Source organism: Psammomys obesus, unplaced genomic scaffold (genome assembly GCF_907164565.1).
Source record: "Psammomys obesus unplaced genomic scaffold, mPsaObe1.curated_primary_1811, whole genome shotgun sequence".
NCBI classification, from domain to species: Eukaryota; Metazoa; Chordata; class Mammalia; order Rodentia; family Muridae; genus Psammomys; species Psammomys obesus.
This window is the reverse complement of record NW_026596117.1, coordinates 28537747-28549202: the sequence shown is the minus strand read 5'-3', so window position 1 is coordinate 28549202 and position 11456 is coordinate 28537747. Positions and strand designations below refer to the sequence as shown.

At 42.5% G+C, this 11456-nt stretch overlaps 1 long non-coding RNA gene across 1 annotated transcript; it reads right to left on the bottom strand.

Moving 5' to 3' along the window:
* Window positions 1-245: 245 nt before the first annotated feature.
* Window positions 246-2892, bottom strand: LOC129692889 (uncharacterized). Its single transcript, XR_008722776.1, has 3 exons — window positions 2732-2892; window positions 1659-1992; window positions 246-1033 (listed from the first exon to the last, which is right to left on the bottom strand). It is a non-coding gene; the product is annotated as an uncharacterized LOC129692889 (long non-coding RNA).
* Window positions 2893-11456: the final 8564 nt, after the last annotated feature.

Below are 11456 nucleotides of genomic sequence, written 5' to 3'. Positions count from 1 at the left end.
TGGAGCAGTGTCTGAGGAGTCCAGAAGGCTAGTGAGCATGAGCAGGGTGAGCGAGTGAAGGCAAGCCCTGACTGCTTCCCTTCATTACCCCTGGGCATACCCCACTTCTTTATCTCATACAAACCCCTCCACCTCCTCAGGGTGGCTGGTTAGACAGACTCTAGTTGCTGTACTTGCTGCTTTGCAAGAAAACTGCTACAAGATTCATCATCTCTGTTAGTTGGGAGCTCTGTGTGTTGGGCAAAATGGGCCTGGTGCTGTGACATATGCACAAACGTTAGGTATGTTTTTCTAAGGGGTGAAAAGATATTAGCCAAGTGTGGTAGTACAGGCTTGTAACTCCACACTAGAAGGCTGAGGCAGAAAAATGAGAGCGCTTAAGGAAAACATGGTTTTGATGCATGAGAAGATAAAGCCATTACAGTTATATTGAATGGTATGGTGCTCACCCGTAATCTCAGCATTTGGGAGGTGGAGGTGGGATCAGGGGACAAGGCTAGCCTGGTACACTAGACTCTGACTCAAACAAAAATGAAAATAAAGTAAAAAAACAAAACAATATTGAAAAGTTTTAGGGTCCTGAAAATAATACTGTATGGAAAAAAGACACAAATTATCTCTATTTTATGCCCTAGTTTTATAAAGTGATTATAATTGGAAAGAGCACTCAATACATGCATGTTGACTATTCAGGTGGGAATTCCAGTGATTTTAGTTTCTTCCCAGTGGTTCCTTGGTTTTCTGAGGTGATCATGAGCTCCTTTTATAAGGGAAAGCTGTGATTTTAATGAAAGCTGTCCCATGGTGGGCACTCACTTTTCTGTGGTTGGTAGGAATCCAACCTGGGTGGAGCATTATCACCTTCTGTTATCTCCAAAATTGCTCAAAAGGAGATGGAGGGGGTAGGAGGACTGTGAGGATGGACCTGAAGTCTTGCTCTGGCACCCATGTGGAAGATGGGTCAAGCAATCCCAGTGCTAAGGGTGGTGTAGCCAGTTTAATTGAATCAGTGAGCTCACTGAAGGCATGGATCCTGTATAAAAAAAAAAAAAAGGTGCAGAGAGATTAGAGAGGACACCTAACACACCAACACACATAGATGCACACAGCTGTACACCCAAAATGCATAAAATATTTAAACAATAAGATTTAGATTCCCAAAATATTTAAGCTCTGTTTGGGATCATTTGAGTGACTGCCAAGACTAGACAGTAATAATGAAGTTTAGTTAACAGTCCCCCCAACCCCTAAATTTTAGAATCAACTCAGCATTCTGGTGAAAGATAGGTGGGATTCTGTAGGTCTGACTGGGGGCTGAGGCTCTGCCCCCTGGGACTGCCCCCTGCAGTCTCCTTGGGACTGCAGATGCAATTGGCCCATGGACCACATACACACAGCTGGACATTCTTTACAGTATGAGAGACTGAAAACAAATGGGCTACTTAGACCAAAAGTGTGTGGGTGTGTGGTACCTGGGAGTCCCTTTCTGCAGGAATATGCTGGGGTTACACAGTCACTAGGAGGTTAATATATGAGTTCATGGAGCACAATGTGGGTATAAAATATAAAATGCATATGCTTTTTAAATGTTTGAACTTCTGATGAACTTTTTTTTTTTTTTTTAAGAGTCATGTTTCTAAAATGAGCTTTGAACTCACTACATAGCTGAGGATGTCCTGGAACTCCTGGTTCTCCTTTCTCTATTTCTTCAGCGCTGTAACTGCAGGCATACATCGACACACCTAGTTTATGTGCTGCCAGGCAAGTGCTCTGCCTCCGAGCTCAGCTGGCGATTGTCGTTCAGGAAGCTCTCGGGCATCGCGCGGCATCTTTCTTGACGTGGTTGTCTCAGTGATGACAGAAAGCACTAGCCACCAATTCTTTCTCTTCTTTTTTCTTCTTTCTTTTCATAAAATCTCTTGTCGCTGTGTGTGTTCTCAGTAACAAGAGAAGCCAGGGCCCCCGTCGATCCCAGGAAATGCTTTATCGAATCTAAAATTAGACAAGAGCCCATTGTCTCATGAAAAAGCAAATCCCATACGTTAATCCAGTAGAAAGCCATCTAGTCTTTAAGAAGATTCCTTAGTTTTTTTGTTCCCTACTAGTGCATGGCATTTTTCATCTCATTCTGTAGCAGATAAACTGAATTAAACAAGAACCAATTGAGCTTTTTTTTTTTTTTTTTTTTTTTGAGAGGGGGAGAGAGGTACATAAATCTTGTGATGCAAACTCATGGATTTTAGGCAGCCTCAAGGACTTTGAAGAATAAAAATATTCAGTGAGGAGAAGGAGATAAGTAACTTTTTGTGGAAACACATGTGCCTCAGCCAGCAGTGGTGTGCTGTGAGAGCTTGACATCCCTACTCTCAAAACCCAAGAAGTAAGTCAGTGAGATGGTTCAGCAGGTAGAGACACCTCCTTGCAGGGCTGGGGACCTAAGCGGGTGGATTCCTGTGACCCATGTAAAGCTGAAGAAAGAAACAGACAGAGTTGTGCTCTGACAACGTGCATGCCCTGGTACACGCACCTGTCCCATATCGTGCATACTTACACAATAATAATAAGTAATATTAAAGCTGAACAAATAAAAGCCAAGAACCATTGCCAGAGGCTGGGGTGGGACTGCAGGGAATGACTGCTGATACCTTAGGTTTCCAGAGTGAGGAGATGTTCTAAAGTTCAACAGTGGCCATGACTGCACAGCCTAAGCAGTTTACTAAAAGGCACTAACCTGCACAGTTTAAAAGGGACGTCAAAACCGCACAGGAATCTGCAGTGTTAGTTCCACAGTGCGTGTGCTGTCAATGTGGCTGCCTGCTGTGACCAGAAAGGAAAACCACAACAAAACAAAATTGCAAGAACCTTTCAAACCAAAGCCAGAAAGCCCTTTGGGAAACAGGACTATGCACAACGCCAGCTGCTCCCCAGAATGTGAACTTTGGTCATCTCTAACCTTTGACTTTAAGAGTCTGGGATCATCCAAGAGTGATTCCAGGCCCATAGCATGTGTAGCTAGAACCTTTCTGTTCATGCTTCTCTTTCTATTACTCATGGTACCCTGTTCCCTTTTGATTTTCAGTGGTTAATATTGATGCCCAATATTTTTTGGAACACAGAAACTATTAGAACCTATTTCCTAAGCTGCAACTCCTCTAGTTTTAGAGTTTGAATTGACTGGCATTTCTACATCCTGGTTCTTGTTGTTGTAATAAGGTCTGGAAATTTAGAGAGATCCATAGCAATTGTTGGATTTCTGGGATATGCTTTTGAGTTTTTTCCTCACAAATGGTTCCAATCAGCAAAAACAGCCAAGAGTAGGACCCAAGAGTTCAGCATTTACCTTTTCCTAATTCAAACATTTGACAGTAGATTTATCAGCTAAAAAAAAAAAAGATTTCTTTTTATTGGATTGTGCATACATGTGTATCCCTGTGTGTGCTCAGTGGGTGAAGTTCTTGCTAGCCAAGTGTGAGACCCAAGTTTGGATCTCTAGAACTCATACAAAACTGAATGTAGCAATACATGCTTGTAATGCCAGCACTTGGGGAGTAGGCTTAGAAGCCTTGACTCTTGGTTGGTGAGAGAGGTTTCAACAAGGCTCCTAAATAAGGCTCCTTTTTCTTTCTGTCCCCTTACTTGTCCTGTTTTTCTATCCTGTCTCAGTGCTACATGACTGTCTGAGTATTAGACTTTGTAAATATTATTGTAATTCACTCCTGTCTGGCTCTGTCCACACTGAACTTAGATATTTTACACGCTATTTCCTGTCCTCCTTCATGCTAGCCTTTCTCTGTCAGGAGATGTCATTATCAAAGAGTGATGGATGGCCCACACATCCTCCCCTGCACTTATCAAATTCTGTGGATGGCTCCCTTTTTCCTGTAGGACAATGGGCAAACTCCTTAGCAAGGTCCACAGGGACTGGAGAAATGGCTCACTGTTTAAGAGTGAGGAATGCTCGTGTAAGTGACTGGAGTTTGGTTCCCCTCTCCTGTTGGGCATGTCCCAACTACCTATAGGAATCTGACACCTTCTTCTGTCCTCCACAGGCAGCCACACAACCATAGCACGCATGCCTGTACACACACACACACACACACACACACACACACACACACACACACACTTAAATAAGAATAAATCTGTTTAAACACCCTGAAAGCAGACCAGCTCACTGGTTCAGACACTTCATTCTGGCTTCTCAGGAGCCTGTGGTTCTAGCATCAGCCTCTTACTTCCTTAGCATCACTCTTCCCCTCCCTCTGTGCCTTTGCTTAGGTTGCTATTTTGAGTCACCATGTCTTTCTTGCTGTGAGATCGCCTGCATAGAAACAGTGTGCCTTTCATGCAGAGATAGTTCACACAGGAATGTGAAAATAGCAATGAACTGTGCTTGCTCTAAGTGTGACCTTCAAGTAAGGCTATAGTTCATTCTCAGCTGAAAACCTGCAATTTTCTGGGAATCTCACAAACAAGACTAAATTATTTGATTACAGTAAAAGCATATCTTAAATCTCTCATGACCTGTGGGTGCACCCCATGATTTCATTTACCACCCCACCCTAATTTCCTTAGCAACCCCTGAGATCTAACTTCAGAGGCCACCAAAGATCACATTCAGAACTATTGTAAAGACAAACTTGGCTCTCTCTTGAGAAGTGTACACACACACTCTTCTCTAAAAAATCCTTACACTTACTATGTGCGTGCATATGGTGTGTATGTGTGTTCATGCATGAGGTTTGCGAATTCAGGTGAGTTCATGCCAGGACAAACATGGAAATCAGAGGACAAGTGACATTTTTCTCCTGGAATTGGCCTCAGGTAGTTTGTCTTGGCAGCAAGTGCCTTACTTGCTAGGCCATCTTGTTCGCCTCCTGTCCTTTCCCCTTTCTTTCCCTTCCTTTGTCCTCCCCTCTACTCCCTTGTCCTCCCCTCCTCTCCCCTGTCATCCTCTCCCTTCCCATGTCCTCTCCTCCCCTCTCCTGTCCTTTCCCTCTTTTCTTATTCTCTCTTCCCTCCTCTTCTTTCTCTTTCTCTCCTTTTTGAGACGTGGTCTCATATAGCCCAGGCTGACATCAGACTTGCTATGCAGCTAAGGAAGACCTTGAAAGCCTGCTCTTCCTACTCCTTTTTTCCTAGTCCTGGGATTTGGGGCAGGCTATGCACTCGTGTGTGTGTGTGTGTGTGTGTGTGTGTGTGTGTTATATGCAACCATGTATATGTGCAAGTGTGTTCTCCCACAGGTTGACATTAAGACTTAGTCCTCAATTGCTCACCACATTATCTTTGAAACAATGTCTCTTGCTAAACTCAGAGATAGCATTTTAGCTACACTGGTGACTAGTAAGTCCCCAGAGATCCTACTGCCTCTGCTCCCCCAAGGCTGGCACTGCAAGCATGTATTGCTATGCTCACCTTTTATGTGGGTTCTGGAGATCCAAACTCAGGTCCTCGTGTCCTTGTAACAATAATTTTACTCACAGAGCCATATCCCCAGCCCCTAAACTCTTAATAAGAGTTCACTCTGCTTGGTAGTGATTTGTTACGGGCATGTTCTCTGTGGTAAGCACCTGTTTGGGGGCTTCCAGGACACTTCCTAACTTCTGTGAACCCAGCTCAGATCCTTGTAGAGAAAATGAGACATCTGAGAGTCAGGTAGTTCTGGAGTTTTGAAAACTTGCCAACTCCTCCAAGTGCTCCCAAAGGCAATGGGAGCACTTGGAATCTAATTTTTTAGACATACCAGAATAAAAAGGAAGTGGTGGCAGAAATGTGCTCCTGATGATTCAGCCATTAGTTCTTGGCATTTTGTCCCTTCTAGTACAATGATATGGCGATATAATCATTCATTGTACTGGTTCAGTTTGAATCAGGAAATTCATAAGTTGTTTCCATGGAAACTTGATTTCAAAGATGGCCTTATGATACACAGGAGATCAGAAATGCAGATGTTTTCCTTGAAAATTTTTGGGCGTTAGAAACTATCACATGGAAAAGGGACTTTTGGAACTAGAGCTGTTCTTATAAATGCTTGAAATGATGCTTAACTTTGGGAGTATCAGAGGAATGAAAGTCATAACAATGGTTTGTAAGTAGAGGACAAGGGTATGAAACAGGAAGATACACCACATTGATCAGAGCACAGATTTTTCAGTCCTTAGAAAAACAGATTACGACAATTTAATTCTTTAGATCAGGGAATTCTGCTCCTAAGTTCATCTAAAAAAATATTTTCAGGAATAGGAGAGGTGGCTCTGTTGATGTGGAAGATATTAGACACTGGGTGCTTCTTCACCCCTGCTAGTTCCCAACTAATTGAGAAAAAGACCTCTTGGATTTATAAAAAGCTTTAAGGCAAAATAACTGGACAGGTATCAACCTTCTAAGCTTTTTTTTGCTGTTTCCTAGCTACACCCAAGTTGCCTGCCTTAGTAGTTCCTGCCTGGGGTGCTTCTGGTCCGTCAAGCCAGCCTTCATGGCCACGTGCTTGTGGTCCACATTGCCCCACAGCGACTTCCTTCTCTCCAGCTTCCTAGCCTCCTGGTACATCTTCTGCTTCCTCTCTCCCTTCTTTTCCAACACAGCCTCATGCTCCTTCTCAGACCCCAAGTCAGAAAACCTAAGCTCTGCCTACTTCTCTTCTGCCCAGTTACAGGTTTCAGCAACTTTATTAACCAAACAACTTTAAATTAGATAGAGTAAGGTTTACCCAATAGAGACTGGTATATATGAGGATGTAGGCATATCCTGGGAGCAACCATATTTTGGGGGCCAGTAATCAGCATTAGAATACATAGCACCAGATCAATCTACAACACTCTGTGGTTAGGAGCACTGACTGCTCTTCCAGGGAACCCAAGTCTAGTTTTCAGACCCTACATAGCAGCCCACAATTGTCTGTAACTAAAGTTCCAGGGGATCTGATAGCTCTTCTGGCCTCTGCAAGCACAAGGTCATACTGTACATACATACCCACAAGTAATATACTCCTAAAAAATAAACATTTAAAAAAAGAAACATTTGTGTCTTAGTTGGGGTTTCTATTGCTGTGATGAAACACCATGATCAAAGCAACTTGGGGAGGAAACGGTTTATTTGGCTCAAACTTCCAGATCATAGTTCATCACTAGAGAAAGTCAGGACAGGAACTCAAACAGGGCAGGAACCTGGAGGTAGGAGCTGATGCTGCTTACTGGCTTGTTTTCCCTGGCTGGCTCAGGCTGTTTCCTTATAGAACCAGGACCACTAACCCAGGAATGGCACCACCCACAATGGACTGAGCACTTCCCTATCGATCACTAATTAAGAAAATGTTCTACGTGTTTGCCTATAGCCTAATCTTATGGAAGCATTTTCTTAATTGAGGTTCCCTCCTCTCAGATGACTTTAGCCTGTGGTAAGTGACATAAAACTATCCAGGAAAATTTGCATATAGGACTAGATATGTACAGTAGAGCAAGGTGGAGAACTTGTGTGAAATCTCCATCCCTAGCAAGGCAAAAGAAAAATAGAAGGAAAAGCTTGCATATCTACGTAAATATAAATGCAACGGTTTGTTGTTACCAGGCAAGTGTTATGCCCTGAGCTACACAGCAGTCCTTATTTTATCTGGAGGTGAGATCAAGGTTCTAGGTTTTTTCCATCTCAACCAGGTAACATTAAATGCATTTTTACAAGAACTAGAACAATTGTCCACTGCGCCACCATGTGGGTTTCTGTGATGCTGGGGATCTAACTGGAGTACTCAGGAAGAAAGTCAGGAGTTCAGGACCACGAGTTTGAGGTGGGTGGACTATATGAGACCCTGTTTTTGAGAGGGTAAGGAGGGTGCTCTTTAACAGGACCCTGAGTTTGTAACCATATGAACACAGTGTAAAGTAAAACTGCAATAATTATTCTACATATTTCCAGAATCATACACTTGATGCTTGACCTAAAGAAATTAGCAACCACACAAGGTACAACCTGGTTTGGTTGCTCACATCCTACATCCTAAGGGAAGAATATTTTACAGCTGTGGATCAGGCATATGCTTTCTAATGTAATTTTGACCTTCCACTTTGGAGGGGAAAAATGCCTTTTAAGCCATAATCTCTGGGCTGACCAGTTCATTAATTTTAGGGCTGCAAGGTCACCGAAAGAAAACATGTGGCGAATTGCATTGTAATTTGAGCAAATTAGCATGCTTCAAGGCTACTTTGGGGGAGAACTTTTTCTTTAACGAAAAGAAATTCTGATCTTTGCTTCTAATTAATTTTCTCCATTTTTACTTGCATTTTATTTGTTGAAGTCCTGGCTGAGCTTTGTCTGGGTAAAATGAGAACTCCCCGGGGAAAGGGTCTATTCTCCAATTTGAAAATGTATTTGTGATACAAAGCTTCTTGGAAGCAGGGGACTGGGGTTAATGTGCTGTGCATCTGCATTCTGTATCTCAATCAGCCCTTCCAATTAAAAGCTGCTTTGAATCATTTATGGTTCCTGAAGACCAGCTGAGAAACATGTTGTCACATGGCACCTTCTCTTCATTTTGTCTGTTTTATTGTTTGTTTGTTTTTGCATTCCAATTTTGGAATCTGCCACATTTTCAAAGCTGGGGTGAGATCAGCCTTTGAGATCCACATCCTGGACCCAGGAAAATCCTGTCCTGGTAAAGGAGTGTAATTCCCTTTCAGTCCTTGAGGCTCTGGCAACCGAAAGTCAGGGCTCTTAGTGTGCCCAGTGCTGTCTTAGGCTCTTCCTGTTCGTTGTGCCCATGTTTGTTGAGGATCTCTTTTCTAGAAGTTAATCATTTATGGCCAGTTTGCTTCGCTGCTGCCTGTGCTTTGCATTGGAAATTAGCTCGAAAAGCTATGCAGACCCTCTGGCCTAATTCATTCTCCATCTATCCACCTATCCCCACACACCAGTCCTCAATCACCACTGTTTTCATTTTCTCTACAGCACTCCTTCTGTCACACTCGGTTCACTCCCTCACCTCCCTTGTCACCTAAACATATAGATCCAACCTCCCTCCACCTGAGAGAAGTCATAGTGGTGCCAAGCAAGGTGGCTCAAAGGTTATGTCCAAGCAAGGCAGCTGCAGGGCCATTGCCTGCTCAGGTTCTGGAAGCTGCTCATTGGTCACTTACTGTGAAACTCAGGTGTGCCAAGCACATAGCCTCCTTCTTCTACAACATCTCTTGCAAAATCTTCCTCCTCTCATGTTTGGGAATCGTGCAGCTGTAGACCTCTGAGAGGACCACAAGGATGAAACTGGGTTCACATGGAACTAGGACTGTTTGAAGTGTTTCCTGCTAACTCTCTTCATGGAGAAAGGCTTCCAGAACCTCCTCACCATCTCCACTCTCCCTCAGTCATACTTTCAGGGTCTACAGACACAAAGGTCACTTCATGCTACCACAGAGACTTGCTAGTCAAGTCTCTGTGGTAGCATGAAGTGACCTTTGGGTATATGCCCAAGAGTGGTATGGCTGGATCTTGAGGAAGAATGGTTCTCATCTTTCTTGGGAATTGCCACACTGATTTCTATAGTGGTTGTACAATTTTGCACTGCCACCAGCAACGGAGAAGTGTTCCCCTTCCTCCACACCCTCACCATCATGAGCCATCACTTGTTTTAAGAACCTTAGCCATTCTGACAGGTGTAAGATAAAATCTTAAAGTAGTTTTGATTTGCATTTCCCTGATGACTAAGGATGTTGATCTTTCAGTGTTTCTGAGCCATTGAATTTTCTCTTTTGAGAATTCTCTGCTTAGGTATGTATCCTTTTTTTTCTTTTCTTTTTAATTAATTATACTTTATTCACTTTGCATCCCCCCCCCAGTAGTTCCCTTCTTCCTCCCCTCCCAATCCCACCTTCCCTTCCCCTTCTCAACCCATGCTCCTCCTCAAGTCCACTGATAAAGGAAGCCTTCATCTCCTTCCTTCTGACCCTAACCTATCAGGTCTCATCAGGAGTAGCTGCGTCTTCCTCTGTGGCCTGGTAAGGCTGCTCCCCCGTCAGGGGGAGGTGATCAGAGAGCAGGCCAATCAGTTCATATAAGAGACAGTCCTTGTTCTCATTACATGTATCCCATTTTTAAAATTTGGGTTATTTGTTTTCTTGATATCTAGTTTTTGGAGTGCTTTATATATTTTGAATATTACTCCTCTATAGGATGTGGAGTTGACAAAAATCTTTTCCCATTCTTTAGGCTTTTTTTTTTTTTTAGGAAAAAAAATCTTTTCCCATTCTTTAGGCTTTTCCCATTCTTTTGTCTGAATGACAGTGTCCTTTGTCTTGCAGAAGGATTTCAGTTCATCTAGTCCCATGCATTAATTGTTGATATTACCGTTTTTGCTAGCAGGGTTATATTTAAAAAGGTTTTTTTTATGCGAATGAGTTCAAGGTTATTCTCCACTTTCTCTTCTATCAGGTTCAGTGTGTCTGGGGTTATGTTGAGGTCTTTGATCCATTTAGTCAGGGTGGTAAATATGGATTTATTTGCTTCCTTCTAGCAGCTGTCCAGTTTGATCAGCACTATTTGTTAAAGATGCTGTCTTTTTTCTAGTGTGTGTGTGTGTGTGTGTGTGTGTGTGTGAGAGAGAGAGAGAGAGAGAGAGAGAGAGAGAGAGAGAGAGAGTCAGGAGGAGCCCCATCTTTAAAAGCCACACAACCTCAAGCCAGCCTGCTGGAGGAGCTTTAAAACTGTAACCTCATGGAAGAAAAATCCGAAGAAAAATTCCTAAATGTGATCACCATCCAAACAATTTTTATAACATCATACATAAAGGGTGAGATGCTGAAAGAACTTTTTATACAGTCAGTTTAAAAATTCTATTAATCACGGAAGAAGAAAGCTGTCTAATCTGATTTTTCATGTTACAACACCCTTGTCACACTCTGCATGGCTAACACTACAGGATGGAAATGTTACTGCAATATCTCAGGGCTTAATGCACATTTGCTTTTGTATTTCATTTATTTTTACATTAGCTTCCCTGCAGCTTATGATGTTAGCAATATTTCTCAGTGTTCACAGTTTTATATTCTGTTGTGCTTTTTTTTTCATTTCTTTTGTATCTGTACCCAATTTTCCTCTTTTAAAAAAATTAATAAAGTGGAACCCTGAGATTACTTTAGACTTAGAGTACTTAGCTGATAGATCTATCCCTGGTCTCAAGGAGCATGGAGAATGAAACGACTGACATGCTTCTGGAAAAAGTAATTTATTTAGTGAAGCATTTAAGCAATGGAGTTTTAATGCAGAGGTTAAATGTTCTTCACCAAAAGTACTACCCCCACGTCCTAGCCTATTGTGTTTCAGATTGCTGAGGCTTTTGTCACAACAAACATATCTTTCTTTCTCTATTTCTCTTCCTTCCATCCTTTTTCTTTCTTTCCTTGCTTTTTCTTTCCTTCTTTCCTTCCTTCCTTCCTTCCTTCCTTCCTTCCTTCCTTCCTTCCTTCCTT